Below are 15,568 nucleotides of genomic sequence, written 5' to 3' on the forward strand. Positions count from 1 at the left end.
TCACTTAAGAGACTGGCCTTGTTTAGTGCACCACCCTTTACCAAGAGTTAAAAGAAACCATGAGTCAGAACTCCTTGTGTCCACCTGTTCCCAGATTGTCCTTCTACTAGCCCTCCAAAGAAGCCTCAAATTGCTATTGCCCTTTTGAGGTTAAATTGTCTCCAGAAAGCTGTTTTGAAGATGAAGATTGCCCAGTGTTTGCCAAAACAATGAATGAATTTTGGGTCTCTGTGGATTTATATAACTGTACCCCAGGAAAAGGCAGGTCCAGCCTGGTGCAGTGGTGCACACCTGTAGTCCCAGCCGCTTGGGAAGCTGCGGTGGAAGGATCACTTGAGCCCAGGAGTTCAATACCAGCCTGGGCAACATAGACCTTGTCTCTTGAAAAAAAGAGGAGCAGGTCCAATGGACACTGAATAGGCAAAGGATGAAATAGCATAAAAAGACGACAATGTGCAACAAAGAAAATCCTATCCTTTTCTTTTCTTTTTTTTTTTTTTTTTTTTGAGATGGAGTCTTGCTCTGTCGCCCAGGCTGGAGTGCAGTGGCGCAATCTCGGCTCACTGCAAGCTCCGTCTCCCGGGTTCACGCCATTCTCCTGCCTCAGCCTCTCCGAGTAGCTGGGACTACAGGCGCCCGCCACCACGCCCGGCTAATTTTTCTTGTATTTTTAGTAGGGACGGGGTTTCACCGTGGTCTCGATCTCCTGACCTCGTGATCCGCCCGCCTCGGCCTCCCAAAGTGCTGCGATTACAAGCGTGAGCCACCGCGCCCGGCCTGAAAATCCTATCCTTGAAGCCAAAACACAGCCAGCACCACTGTTTCAACTTCTATTCCATTTCAGCCCTAGGAGGCATGAAGGGAAAACCAGGAATGACCAGCAACCCAGACCTCTCGCTCCATCTGGTGTTTTGTGTGGATATTGTTAATTTCTTCCCCAAAGAATTTTGCCTCCTATGTAGAGCATAGAGGTCATCCGACAGGAACAAACAGTTTTAACGTTCCTTCATTTGGCACTGAGGACACACAGTCCTCAAGATTGTGGGAGGGGGAGCATTAAATAAATTATTTAATGCTCACCTCCTTCCTACCCTCACCCACAACAAAGACAATCTTCCCGTGACCCCAATTTCTCTTCAATCTATTACCCTCTCTCTCGCTTTTCCTATACTCCCTTCACGAAATCTATTCCAATGTTAAACAACCCAAGTTCCCAGGCCAGGCAGCTGGGCTAAATGATTGACAAAGGAAGAACTAGTGATGGAGATGTAAACTGAACAGGCTTCTTGGCCTTGCTTCATAACCTCTGGTCTGTGCACATTGTTTTCCCTATCTAAGGCCATATTAACTCAGCTCATTAAAATCTAAACGAAATCCAAACCAGTATGGCTTTCCTGTGGTCACCAGGGATTTCTCAGCTAACTGCCACTTCCAAAGGCCTTCGGTTATTGCACTTGGCTGCTTTGCAGCATTTGGTGCTTTGGACAATATCCTAGTCCTCAAAACTGTTCTTCCTTTGGTTTCTGAGGCACCGCCGTTTTCTGGTTCTCCTTCCCTGACTGACCTTTCTCTGTGCTCCCGGCTTCTTCCTTGAACACCATTTAAATGCTGGGTTTTCGGCCAGGTGCGATGGCTCACGCCTGTAATCCCAGCACTTTGGGAGGCTGAGGCAGGTGGTTCACCTGAGGTCAGGAGTTCGAGACCAACCTGGCCTTTCACATGGTGAAACCCCATCTCTACTAAAACTACAAAAAAATTAGCTGGGCGTGGGGGCATGTGCCTGCAGTCCCAGCTACTTGGGAGGCTGAGGCATGAGAATTGCTTGAACCCGGGAGGTGGAGGTTGCCGTGAGCCAAGATCACAACACTGCACTCCAGCCTGTGTGACAGAGTGAGACTCCATCCAAAAATAAATAAATAAAATAAAATAAATGAATGCTGTGTTTTACCGGGTGTGGTGGCTCATGCCTGTGATCCCAGCACTTTCGGAAGCCAAGATTGGCAGATCACTTCAGGCCAGGAGTTCAAGACCAGCTTGGGCAGTATAGTGAGACTCCATCTCTACCAAAAATTTAAAAAATTAGCTGAGCATGGTGGTGCATGTCTCTAGTTCCAGTTACTCAGAAGAGGCTGAGGTGAGAGAATCATTTCAGCCCTGGTGGTCCAGGCTGCAGTAGTCCTGCTCACACCACTGCATTCCAACCTCAACAACAGAGCGAGATCTTGTCTCAAAATAAAATAAATGCTGGGGTTTCATGTCTTCCCATCACTTTCCTCTTTCTTCCAAGATGACTTTAGCCACCACCCTAATTCTTACAACTTCAAATCTTTTATCACCAACTCAGATTTCTTACAGGAACCCCAACCCCATATATCTAATTGCTCTTTGGACTTACATACAACCAGATGTTACTCAGGTAACTCATATACACTCCAATGTGGACGTTACTCCTCCCCCACTGCCTGCATTTCCACTTATCAAGGCTAGAGACCATAGTATGTTCAGCCTCCTAAGCCTGAAACTCTGGTAGCCTCAAGTTCCTCTCTTACCTTGCAATTCCAGCGGGACGACAAACCCTACATCAGAAATGTCTTTTTTTTTTTTTTTTTTTTTTTTTTTTGAGATAGGTTCTTGCTCTGTTGCACAGGCTGGAGTGCAGTGGCATGATCACGACTCATTGCAGCCTCAATCTCCTGGGTTCAGGTGATCCTCACACCTCATAACATAAGGAGCTAGGATTACAGGAATGTGCCACCACACTCAGCTAACATTTTTTTTTTTTATTTTGTAGGCCGGGGTCGGGCACAGTGGCTCACGCCTGTAATCCCAGCACTTTGGGAGGCCGAGGCGGGTGGATCATGAGGTCAGGGGTTCGAGACCAGCCTGACCAACATGCTGAAACCCCGTCTCTACTAAAAATACAAAAATTAGCTGGGCATGGTGGCGGGTGCCTGTAATCCCAGCTACTCAGGAGGCTGAAGCAGGAGAATTGCTTGAACCTGGGAGGCGGAGGTTGCAGTGAGCCAAGATTGCACCACTGCACTCCAGCCTGGGCGACAGAGCGAGACTCCGTCTCAAAAAAAAAAAAAAAATTTTTTTTGTAGGCCGGGTGCTGTGGCTCATGCCTGTAATCCCAGCACTTTGGGAGGTCAAGGCGGGCGGATCATGTGGTCAGGAGTTCGAGACCACCCTGGCCAATATGGTGAAACCCCGTCTCTACTGAAAATACAAAAATCAGTGGGGCGTGGTGACACTCACCTGCAGTCCCAGCAACTCGGGAGGCTGAGGCAGGAGAATGGCTTGAACCCAGGAGGCAGAGAACGCACTGAGCCGAGATCGAGCCACTGCTCTCCAGCCTGGGCAACAGAGCAAGACTCCATCTCAAAAAAAAAAAAAAAAAAAGAATTGCTGTGATAGTAAATAATGTACGTAATAAAGCATTCAGAACAAAATCTAATATGTAGGAGGAACACCATAAACGTTACTACTCAAGATAGCCCAGCTGTGATAGCTTTGTCCCTCTAGCCAACATTTTTCCACCTTACACCATACTAAAACTTCCATCATATTTGCAACATTTCACATGTATATATATCGTAAGCATTCTTTACTTGCCTACTTCATATTCGGAGGGTTTTGTTTGTGTGCGGTAAAATATACGTAAAACTTGCCATTTTTAACTAGTTTAAAATGTATAGGGGGCCGGGAGCAGTGGCTCACGCCTGTAATCCCAGTACCTTGGGAGGCCGAAGCGGGCATCACTTGAGGTGAGGAGTTCGAGAGCAGCCTGGCCAACATGGTGCCACTTCCTTCCAGCCTGGGCGACAGAGCGAGACTCTGTTTCAAAAAAAAAAAAAAAAAAAGTCCGGGTGCAGTGGCTCATGCCTGTAATCTCAGCACTTTGGAGGCCGAGGCGGGTGGATTGCTTGAGGTCAGGAGTTCGAGAGCAGCCTGGCCAAGATGGTGAAACCCCGTCTTGCTAAAAATACAACAATTAGCCAGGCACGGTGGCGGGCGCCTGTAATCCCAGCTACTCAGGAAGCTGAGGCAAGAGAATCGCTTGAACCCGGGAGGCGGGGGTTGCAGTGAGCCGAGACCGCGCCACTGCACTCTAGCCTGGGTGACAGCAAAACTCCATCTCGAAAACAAAGAAAGAGTATAGGGCAGTGCTTTTAAGTACATTCATTCACACTGTTGTGCAAAGTTTTTTATTTTTTATTTTTATTTATTTTTATCCGCGCCAGGCCTGGAGTTTTTAAACTTTTATCTGATTCGTCTAGGGGCACTTTCATCCTATTTACCTTCACATTTACCAAATTATTTCTTTCACAGGTGACAAGGCAGATTCAATTCCTTTTGATACTCCGTATTTCTCTATATGTATTTTTTTTCCATTCTGCATTCTTATTCCAACGTTTTACTTCAGAATGGAATGCACTGGCGCGATCTCGGCTCACTGCAACCATCGCCTCCCAGGTTCAAACGATTCTCATGCTTCAGCCTCCCGAGTAGCTGGGACTGGAGGTGCGTGGCACCACGCCCGGCTTATGTTTAGTATTTTTCGTAGAGACGGGGTTTCGCCATGCTGCCCAGGCCGGTCTCGAACTCCTGGCCTCAAGCGATCCGCCCCTCACGGTCTTTGCTGTGATCACAGGCGTGAGCCACCGCGTTCGACTCTTCCAAAAATTTTTTGGCCAGTTTATCTAAGGGCATATCCTACAGACTGAGTCCAGTGATTGCACAGAAGTAAACGTCCTCTGCAGCTACATACCTACAGACCTATTTCTGTAACGTGCATTCCCCAGCAAGGCCCCGCGTTAGGATCCACCACCGCGAGAGGCCTCCGAGCCAGGAAGGGGTGGGGCTCAATCTGCAGTAGATTCCCAGAAGCCTCAGTGAGTCGCTGATTCTCTAACTGCGCATGCTCCTGCGCACGCGCAATAGACATTCCACGACTTCCGGGCACTTCGTCAGGTTTAAATAAGGATGCTTCGCGTTCAGCCGTCCTCTTGGAGACGGGTTCGCAGTCGTCGCTTTTTCGTCTTGGTAAGTGTGGTGAGGTGCTTGCCACCGGAGTTGTGGGTCTAATGCTACAGATCAGTAGCCGAGCTTCCCTAGGAGGATCATATAGTGTTTTATTTATTTATTTACTTTCTTATTTTGAGACGGAGTCGGTTTGTCACGCAGGCTGGGCTGCAGTGCCCGCTGCAACCTCCGCCTGCCGGGTTCAAGCGATTCTCGTGCCTCAGCCTCTCCTGCAGCTGGGATTGCAGGCACGTGCCACCACGCCCGGCCAATTTTTGTATTCTTAGTGGAGACAGGGTTTTGCTATGTTGGTCAGGCTGGTTTTGAACTCCTGACTTCCGTGACCCATCGCCCTCGGCCTTCCAAAGTGTTGGGATTACAGGCGTGAGCCACCGCTCCTGGCCGGAAATCATATAATTTAAAACTATATATGGGTGTCTTAGAAGGCATCCGTCCCAACTAAAGTACGCGTTAGATGGGCCGGGGCCAGCAGTGGGCCATGGAGACCTCGGGACCTGCAGGGCTGCCGCCCGACCCGCCGAGTCCCTGAAGGTGCACCGCCACCCCCACGGTTTATCTTACTGCCTCATCGTAGGCACATTGTCGTTCTCAATGGAATTGCGCAGTTTTATTCTAGATCCTCACTTGCCTTTAAGAATTTTCTCAACTTTTCTTTATTTGATAGCACCACTGCAACCTCCGCCTGCTGGGCTCAAGCAATTCTCCTGCCGCAGCCTCCCGAGTAGCTGGGACTACAGGCCTGTACCACCACGCCCGGCTTATTTTTGTATTTTTAGTAGAGACGGGATTTCACCATGTTGGCCAGGCTGGTCTCCAACTCCTGACCTTGTGGTCCGCCACGCCAGGCCGAAGATTTTCATAATTTGGAAGCATTACATTTCGTAATTGTGCTTTCTCGTATTTTTGTGATTTGGGTCACTTTATTTTATTTTATTTTTTTTTTAGGATGACAGGCCTGAGCCATCGTGCCTGGCCGATTTGGGGGTAATTTAACGAGTCCACGTGTTTCATTTGAATTTAGGATAGCTGGGCCTAATTGTTGTCTTTGCTTCTGCCCTACCTTCCGCATAGTACTAACCGCCTATTGAAAAGTAATTAGAATAGCTGAATATGACATGTTACCAGTCTAGAAACCGATTTTTTTAACACCCCACTGTGGACAGGGTGGAAACTCGTTTGTATTCTTGTTTAAGATCTGTAGTAACATGAATGGATTAAACTGTTTCCTATTAGATTCTGTAAATGTATGCGTTACACTGATTGTCCAACGTGGATACACCCGGGAGGTCACTCTCCCCGGGCTCTGTCCAAGTGGCGTAGGGGAGCATAGGGCTCTGCCCCATGATGTACAGTCCCTTTCCACAATGTTGGAGATAAAGCTGGGCCTCGTGTCTGCGCCTGCATATTCCTACAGCTTCCCAGAGTCCTGTGGACAATGACTGGGGAGACAAACCATGCAGGAAACAGCCTTCTAGAGCCCTGAATCTGGATTGAAGTCTTCTGTTTTGTTTTGTTTTGTTTTGTTTTTGGGAGATGGAGTGACGCTGTGTCAGCCAGGCTGGAGTGCAGTGGCGCACTCCACTGTAGAGTTGGGGTTTCACCGTGTTGGTCAGGCTGGTCTCAAACTCCTAGTCTCGTGATCTGCCAGCCTCTGGGCTTCCAAAGTTCTGGGATTACAGGCGAGAGCCACCGCACACAGATTGAAGTCTTAATACAGTTTAAGAAAAGTTGGCTAAAAAGTAGCCGGGCATGATGATAGGTAGCTGGAGGCAGGAGAATAGCTGGAGCCCAGGAGTTCGAGGCTGTAGTGACCTGTGATTGTGCCACTGCACTCCAAACCCAGGCGATAGCGTGAGGCCCCTCGTTGAAAAAGATTAGTGTTTTGCTGTACTAATAGATTAATATCTTGTTTTGCAGGATTTGTTAAGGATTCCAAGGTAACTCTTAATTGGTAAGTAAATCTCCTGATTGTTTTTTGCTTATCAGCTCTTTGTCAATGATTTCTGTAATGGAAGTAGGAACGAAGAGACCTTTATTCTAGTTGGTCAGGATTTACCTCTGAGGCATTGACTCATTCTCAGAGCAATATCCAAATATCAACTTTGCTGCATTTTTGTAGGCATGTTGACATAACTTCAACACTGTAAAAATTGCTTTCTTTAGTCTGCTCATTAAAAGTGTGCAATGTAGTAAAAGTTACCCTAGTGAACTGTAGGAAGCCTAATTGGCTTTATCTACATGTGTAGCCTGAGCTGAGAAAAAGATTCTAGCCCTTGAAAATACTGTGGGTGATTAGCAATATTGGGTTTGTCGGTTACTCCCATTCCTCACTAACGAGCATTCCAACGTGGATACCCTGGGAGGTCACTCTCCCCAGGCTCTGTCCGAGTGGCGTAGGGGAGCATAGGGCTCTGCCCCGTGATGTACAGTCCCTTTCCACGACGTTGAACATGAAGCTGGGCCTCCTGTCTGCGCCTGCATATTCCTACAGCTTCCCAGAGTCCTGTGGACAATGACGGGGGAGACAAACCATGCAGGAAACATGTCTGGTGTACTAGATTTTAAGTTGAAGTAGGATCTTCAGGAGTCTAATCACTGTTTCTTTTCTTTTAGGAGAGAAGACGATCTGCGCTTATATTTTGGTGTTGACATTTAATTTTAGGGTCCTTTATATAGAAGGGAGAGTAGGTACGCTGATTTTTTTTTTTTTTTAGCAGGGTTTGACAATCTTTGGCAGATTGGAGCAAAAGATTGGGGTGCATTTCATGCCTCCTTTTGAGAGTCTTGTCACTCAGGCTGTAGTGCAGTGGCGCAATCTTGGCTGCAACCTCAGCCTCCCAAGTAGCTGGGATTACAAACGTGTAAGCCACCACGCCCAGCCCCCATACCTCTTTTAAACGCCCTGTTTCGCAGAAAGTCTGCTGTTTTGTACTAAGGCTTTGGAATTCGGCATTTAGCTAGGAATGCACATTTCTTTCACCTCATTCACACTTTAAGAGCCACAGAAGTGACTCTACTTGGCCAGAAGGCACACGGTGTTAGTGGGTATATTAAAAGTCCTTTTGTATTTTTCTTTTTTTTTTTTTTTGAGACGGAGCCTCGTTTGTCTCCCAGGCTGGAGTGCAGTGGCATGATCTTGCTCACTGCAACCTCTGCCTCCCAGGTTCAGGCGATTCTCCTGCCTCAGCCTTCCAAGTAGCTGGGACTACAGGCGTGTAGCACCACACCTGGCTAATTTTTGTATTTTTAGTAGAGATGAAGTTTTACCATATTGGCCAGGCTGGTCTCAACACGACCTCGTGATCTGTCTGCCTCGGCCTCCTAAAGTGCTGGGTTTACAGGCGTGAGCCACCCTGCCCCGCCACTTTTGTATAATTTCTAATGAATTTGTAATTAACCTAACATTGCCTCATCTGCTATGTTAATGTATTTATGAATTAAAATAAATATGACTGCATGTTTGTGGTTCATTTTTGTGGAAATGGCTGTGGTGACATCAGCCAAGAATCTATGAATGGTACTGCTGAAGGAAACTAGCATGATAGCTTCAGTTCTAAAGTCCCTAAAACCTAGTCTCAGGTGGGTCCCCCTTGGGTTCACTTTATGTTGGCAGTTTATTGGGAAAATGGATGTTAGGTCCTGACCAGTAGGACCATAAGTTTGGGTTGAGTGCAAGATGAGTTGTTAGACGGATTCTTCACCTTCCTGCAATGTAGTGGAGGAAAACTCGATGGTAGCAATGGGAGGTTGTGGTGTCCCTAGCTGATTTGTATGAGCCTTTACTACCTGGTGCACCTCAGCCTGAAGATTGCCAGAATTGCTTGCCTCATGACGTGAGTCATAATGGAAACTGTCAAGCCCCCTGCATGGGCTGCCAACATAAATGTTCAGTACCCTGAAGGGGGATCATCTAGAAGGTAAAGTTACCTACTGGCATAGGGGAGGCGGGACAGCCATTAAGCCATTTGGAAGTTGGGGAGAGGTTTGAGGGAGGTGGGTGAGATTGGAGTTTGGCGGACTAGAGCTTGCTTGTCAGGGTGTTGAGGGCAGGGTTGGTTTGAGAATGGAAGCTAGTTACTGTGATTGTGGGGGACACAGCTTGATTTTTCTTACAGGCCGAGAGGAGTGAGGCAGTGTTGAAGAGGGCATCTTAAATGCAGCCAGGCTTGGTGGCTCACGCCTGTAATCCCAGCACTTAGGCTGAGGCAGGTGGATCACAACATCTAGAGATCCTGGCCAACATGGTGAAACCCTGTCTACTAAAAAGACAAAGCTGGGTGTTGTGTGCACCTGTAGGAGGCTGAGGCAGGAGAATTGCTGGAACCTGGGAGATGGAGGTTGTACTGAGCTGAGACCTTGCCACTGCACTCCAGCCTGGTGACAGAGTTAAGTCTCAAAAAAAGGCATCTTCCTAAAGCAGTTGTATTTGTGCCTACCTGTGCCAGGCACTGTTCTAGGTAAGCACTTGGCATATTAATGCTGAGGTGGGCTTTAATACAGCATATTCCCATGGGGAAACCCAGGAACCAAAAGACTAATCGTCCAAGTCCACAACTAGAAGTGGCACCTCTGCAGAAACAGGCATCAAGTTCCCTGCCCAGGAAGAAGCCAGATGAGTCAGTCCCATTCGTCTGTGTATGCCCAGTCCCATCCGTGTCGTGCTGTAACTACATAAATCTCACCTGAGTAAAGTGATTTTTTTCTGAACCAGTGGTTTTAGTATGCTTTCAATTCATATTCTCAGGTGGGGTTGGGTAACTGCAGTGCTGGGCAGGAAATGAATGAATTTCTATTGACTTGCAAGGTACAGCTGAAGCAAAGCTGTCAGTAGGTGTTCAGGTCCCACTGCTAAACTTCAGCTTGCAATACCCCTTCCTGTAGACTTTCTGAACAGGCACTTCTGGCCTTGTTCTTTGTGTAGGCAGACAGTATTGGTTGCCCATCTTAGGAGTACTAGACTACCTGGGTTTGAATCCTCATCCCACCACTTGCTGTTCATGAGACTTTGGGTGAGTTACTTAGCCCCTCTGCCTCAATTTCGTGTTCACAAAATAAAGATAAACCACCTCATGGAGTTGTAATAAGGACAAAGGAGTTGATATTTGTGAAAAGCTTAGGGTCTCTAGATGGAGTGCAGCAGCATGATCACTTATTAAATAACATTCTTTTGTGACTTCTTAGGAGCCAAGGATACAGTATCAATTTTTTTAGTTTGAGAACGGAGTCTCGCTGTGTCGCCCAGGCTGGAGTGCGGTGGCACAATCTCAGCTCGCTGCAAGCTCCGCCTCCCGGATTCATGCCATTCTCCTGCCTCAACCTCCCCAGCAGCTGGGGCTACAGGTGCATGCCGCCACACCCAGCTAATTTTTTTGTATTTTTAGTAGAGAAGGGGTTTCACCATGTTAGCCAGGATGGTCTTGATCTCATGACTTCATTATCTGCCCGCCTCAGCCTCCCAAAGTGCTGGGTTTACAGGTGTCAGCCACCATGCCCAGCCTTTTGTTTTGTTTTGTTTTGTTTTGTTTTTGAGATCGAGTCTCACTCTGTCTCCAGGAGGGAGTGCAATGGAGCCATCTTGGCTTGCTACAACCTCTGCCTCCCGGGTTCCAGCAATTCTCCCACCTCAGCCTCCCAAGTAGCTGGGATTACAGGAGCACGCCACCATATGCCTAGCTAATTTTTTTTGCATTTTTTAGTAGAGACAGGTTTCACCATGTTAGCCAGGCTGGTCTCGAACTCCTGACCTCAAGTGATCCGTCTGCCTCAGCATCCCAAACTGTTGGGATTACAGGCGTGAGCCACTGCGCCTAGCCTCAAGCCTGATCTCTTTTTTTTTTTTTTTTTTTGAGATGGAGTCTTTGTCTCCCAGGCTGGAGTGCAATGGCATGATCTTGGCTCACTGCTACCTCTGCTTCCTGGGTTCAAGCGATTCTCCTGCCTCAACCTCCCAAGTAGCTGGGATTACAAGCGCCTGCACCGCACCCAGCTAATTTTCGTTTTTTGTTTTTTTTTTCAGTAGAGACAAGGTTTTGCTGTGTTGGCCAGGCTGGGCTCAAACTCCTGACCTCAGGTGATCCACCCGCCTTGGCCTCCCGAAGCGCTGGGATTACAGGCATGAGCCACCATGCCCGGCAGAGCCTGATCTCTTAACCACTATCCTCACCTCCCCTTTCCCTAAGGATCCACAATGGCCTCACTGGCTCTTGAAGGCAGGCTGGCACCTTGATCATTCTTCATGGTCATTAGTATTCTGATCTGGTTATTTTCCATTTTATGTCCATCTAACCTACTCGGAGGATCCTCAAGAGACTGCATATGTAAACTCAGTACTTACTCCTGTACTGTGCCTGCCAATAGCAAGCACTGGTTGATTTAATTTTTCTGTGTTCTTTTTTATTGATTTCTGTTTTTATCTTTATTATTTTCTTTCCTCTGCTTATTTTGGGTTAGTTTGCTCATCTATTCCTAGTTTCTTAAGCTAGTAGCTGAGCTCATTGATTGGAGACCTTTTTTCTTTCCTTTTTTTTTTTTTTTTGAGAGTCTCGCTCTGTCACCCAGGCTGGAGTGCAGTGGCGTGATCTCGGCTCACTGCAAGCTCCGCCTCCCAGGTTCACGCCATTCTCCTGCCTCAGCCTCCCCAGCAGCTGGGACTACAGGCGCACGCGGCGACGTCCGGCTAATTTTTTTGTATTTTTAGTAGAGACTGGGTTTCACCGAGTTAGCCAGGATGGTCTTGATCTCCTGACCTCATGATCCGCCCGCCACAGCCTCCCAAAGTGCTGGGATTACAGGCATGAGCCACCGCACCCAGCTTGGAGACCTTTTTTTCTAATGTAGGCATTTAGTGCTATAAATTTCCTCCAGATAGTGTTAACAACACACAAATTCTGGTATGTTTTGTTTTCATTTTAATTCATTTCAAAATATTTTTGAGTTCCTTTTCTATTTCCTCTTTGATCTATGGGTTACTTTTTTGGAGACGCAGTCTCCAAAGGCTGGAGTGCAGTGGCACAATCTTGGCTCACTGCAACCTCCACCTCCTGGGTTCAAGTGATTCCCCTGCCTAAGCCTCCGGAGTAGCTAGGACCACCACGCCCGGCTACTTTTTGTAATCTACTCCGGAGACTGAGGCAGGAAAATTGCTTGAACCCAGGGGGCAGAGGTTGCAGTGAGCCAAGATTGTACCACTGCACTCCAGCCTGGGCAACAGAATGAGACTCCATCTCAAAATAAAAAATACAAATACAAAACTAAAAAAATAAAAATAATGGCCAGGTGCAGTCGCTCATACCTGTAATCCCAGCACTTTGGGAGGCCAAGATGGGCGGGTCACCTGAGGTCGGGAGTTCCAGACCAGCCTGGCAAAAATGGTGAAACCCAGTCTCTACTAAAAATACACAAAATGGGCCAGGCGCGGTGGCTCACGCTTGTAATCCCAGCACTTTGGGAGGCCGAGGCGGGTGGATCACGAGGTCAGGAGATCGAGACCACGGTGAAACCCCGTCTCTACTAAAAATACAAAAAATTAGCCGGGCGTGGTGGCGGGCGCCTGTAGTCCCAGCTACTCGGAGAGGCTGAGGCAGGAGAATGGCGTGAACCCGGGAGGCGGAGCTTGCAGTGAGCCGAGACTGCGCCACTGCACTCCAGCCTGGGCAACAGAGCGACACTCCGTCTCAAAAAAAAAAAAAAAAAATATATATATATATATACAAAAAATGGCCGGGCACGGTGGCTCACACCTGTAATCCCAGCACTTTGGGAGGCCAAGGCGGGTGGATCACCTGACGTTAGGAGTTCAAGTCCAGCCTGGCCAACATGGTAAAACCCCGTCTCTACTAAAAATACAAAAATTAGCTGGGCATGGTGGCGGGCGCTTGTAATCCCAGCTACTCAGGAGGCTGAAGCAGGAGAATTGCTTGAACCCAGGAGGCAGAGGTTGCAATGAGCTGAAATCGTGCCATTGCACTCTAGCCTGGGTGGGTCAGGAGTTCGAGACCAGGCTGGCCAACATGGAGAAACCCCATCTCTACTAAAAGTACAAAAATTAAGGCTGGGTGCGGAGCCTCAAACCTGTAATCCCAGCACTTTGGGAGGGTGAGGTGGGTGGATCATGAGATCAGGAATTCAAGACCAGCCTGGCCAAGATGGTGAAACCCTCTCTCTACTAAAAATACAAAAATTAGCTGGGTGTGGTGGCAGGTGCCTGTAATCCCAGCTACCTGGGAGGCTGAGGCAGGAGAATTGCTTGAACCCGGCTGCAGTGAGCCGAGATCGCACTACTGCACTCCAGCCTGGGCAACAGAGTGAGACTCCATCTCAAAAAAAAAAAAAAAAAAAGAGTTCAGGTTTCCTTCCACCACTTGTGTGAAGACCCCAGAAAACTTGCTTTACCTCTTTAAACTTCAGTGTTCTTATCTTCCAACTGCCATGAGGTTTTTGTGAGGAACAAATGAGCTGACATGGATATGTTTCTGTAGTTAACAAAATAAAGGGTCTTAGAAAACAGGCAATAATAATAATAATCACTTATTGTTATTACATGAAGCTACATGAATGCTTAAGATCTTGGAGGAAGACAGCAGAGAGAGAGAGAGAGAGAGAGAGAGAGATCAGAGATCCCAGGGTTAAAAGTTGGAGAAATTTCACAGTACATCATCCAAAAGAGGAGCTCATGATGGAGGCAGAGGTAAACTTGGAGAGGTAAGAAACACTCCCCGTCTCTACTAAAAATACAAAAAATTAGCCGGGCGTGGTGGTGGGCGCCTGTAGTCCCAGCTACTCCGAGAGGCTGAGGCAGGAGAATGGCGTGAACCCGGGAGGCGGAGCTTGCAGTGAGCCGAGATTGCGCCACTGCACTCTAGCCTGGGCGACAGAGCGAGACTCAGTCTCAAAAAAAAAAAAAAAAAAAAAAAAAAAAAAGAAACACTGAAGACGGGGGAGTGCCTTGTGGCAGGCTCTGCATATAAGAAATTCAGCCTGGCCAACATGGCGAAACCCAGTCTCTACTAAAAATACAAAAATTAGCCAGGCGTTGTGGCAGGCACCTGTAATCCCGGCTATTTGGGAGGCTGAGGCAGGAGAATCGCTGGAACCCGGGAGGCAGAGGTTGCAGTGAGCCGAGATCGCACCACTGCACTCCAGCCCGGGTGACAAGAGCAAGACTCAGTCTCAAAAAAAAAAAAAGTTCAGGTCAGTTGGTAAGAACTCATCAAAAGTGTCCATCTAGACTTTGGGTGCTGCAGAATGACTCAGAGTCTGAGTCAACATGAAATAGAGAAAACATCCTTTGCAAGGGTTTCAGGGAACACCTGAAATCCTGAAGAACTGTTTGTGTCCATCCTGAAGAATGGGTGTGTTAACAAGAGACAGCCTTTTCTTGGTATCTGTTTTCCATCTCTAACCCAACCCCAACTCACACCCTTATCTTCTATTTTATCTGGTCTCTCTCATTCCTCTTGCTCCTCCCCACTTGGCTCCTGTCTTCCCCAGGTCCATTCTCTATTTTGTTCTATAAGATCTGATCATATCAGGATGCTCTTGTAGCTCATAAGAATGATGACTGGGTGTTCACACGCATATGAGATGTGCCTTCCTCAAACCTTGTTAAGTCATGGGTACATACCCATCTGATGTTAGCTCACGGGGAAAAAAATCTGATCATGCCATTCCCGTGCCCAAATTCCCATATATCCCTACTGCCTGCTGGACCCCTTAGACACACAAAACCCTGTATCCATGATCTGTCACTCCCACAGGCACCCTCTGCTCCCATCTACTTGGCAGTTTCCCACAACCTCCCTGGGTTCTCATGGTTCCCTGTCATTGCAAACGTCGCTTCTCCTAGGATGTCCTGCCCCCTAGACTTAACTTGGAAAGCTGTTCTTAAGCCCCGGGCTGAGCCAGATGCCCCTCTGGGTGTCCCTATCATAGCGCTGTGTGGTTGTTGATAGTCTGATTTTTCTTTTCTTTTTTTTTTTTTTTTTTGAGACGGAGTCTCGCTCTGTCACCCAGGCTGGAGTGCAGTGGCACAATCTCGGCTCACTGCAAGCTCCGCCTCCCGGGTTCACGCCATTCTCCTGCCTCAGCCTCCCGAGTAGCTGGGACTACAGGCGCCCGCCACCACGCCCGGCTAATTTTTTTGTATTTTTAGTAGAGACGGGGTTTCACCGTGGTCTCGATCTCCTGACCTCGTGATCCGCCCGCCTCGACCTCCCAAAGTGCTGGGATTACAAGCGTGAGCCACCGCGCCCGGCTAATTTTTTTTATTTTTAGTAGAGACGGGGTTTCACCGTGTTAGCCAGGATGGTCTCGATCTCCTGACCTCGTGATCCGCCCGCCTCGGCCTCCCAAAGTGCTGAGATTACAGGCGTGAGCCACGGCGCCTGGCCGATAGTCTGATTTTTCAACCTTCTCCATGCCCTCTTGAGGGTAGGGAAGATGAGTATCTTTTTTCTCCGTACAGACCCTACCGCACGAGATTTTCCTAAACCGACCGAACTCAAGGAGTCTTTCTGGTTGTTAG

The 15,568-nt window shown here is 47.9% G+C and overlaps 1 long non-coding RNA gene and 3 other non-coding genes across 4 annotated transcripts; all 4 read left to right on the forward strand.

Annotated features, from left to right (window-relative positions):
• Positions 1-4,933: 4,933 nt before the first annotated feature.
• LOC115832992 lies at positions 4,934-8,128 on the forward strand. Its single transcript, XR_004028414.1, has 3 exons — positions 4,934-5,046; positions 6,964-6,997; positions 7,660-8,128. It is a non-coding gene; the product is annotated as an uncharacterized LOC115832992 (long non-coding RNA).
• LOC115833102 lies at positions 6,311-6,515 on the forward strand. The gene has a single exon (XR_004028547.1). It is a non-coding gene; the product is annotated as a small nucleolar RNA SNORA73 family (small nucleolar RNA).
• Positions 7,389-7,592, forward strand: LOC115833103. Its single transcript, XR_004028548.1, has one exon. It is a non-coding gene; the product is annotated as a small nucleolar RNA SNORA73 family (small nucleolar RNA).
• A 6,449-nt stretch (positions 8,129-14,577) lies between the features above and the next one.
• Positions 14,578-14,678, forward strand: LOC115833068. Its single transcript, XR_004028521.1, has one exon. It is a non-coding gene; the product is annotated as a small nucleolar RNA U13 (small nucleolar RNA).
• The last annotated feature ends 890 nt before the right edge of the window (positions 14,679-15,568 follow it).

This window comes from Nomascus leucogenys, chromosome 24, assembly GCF_006542625.1.
Source record: "Nomascus leucogenys isolate Asia chromosome 24, Asia_NLE_v1, whole genome shotgun sequence".
NCBI lineage: Eukaryota > Metazoa > Chordata > Mammalia > Primates > Hylobatidae > Nomascus > Nomascus leucogenys.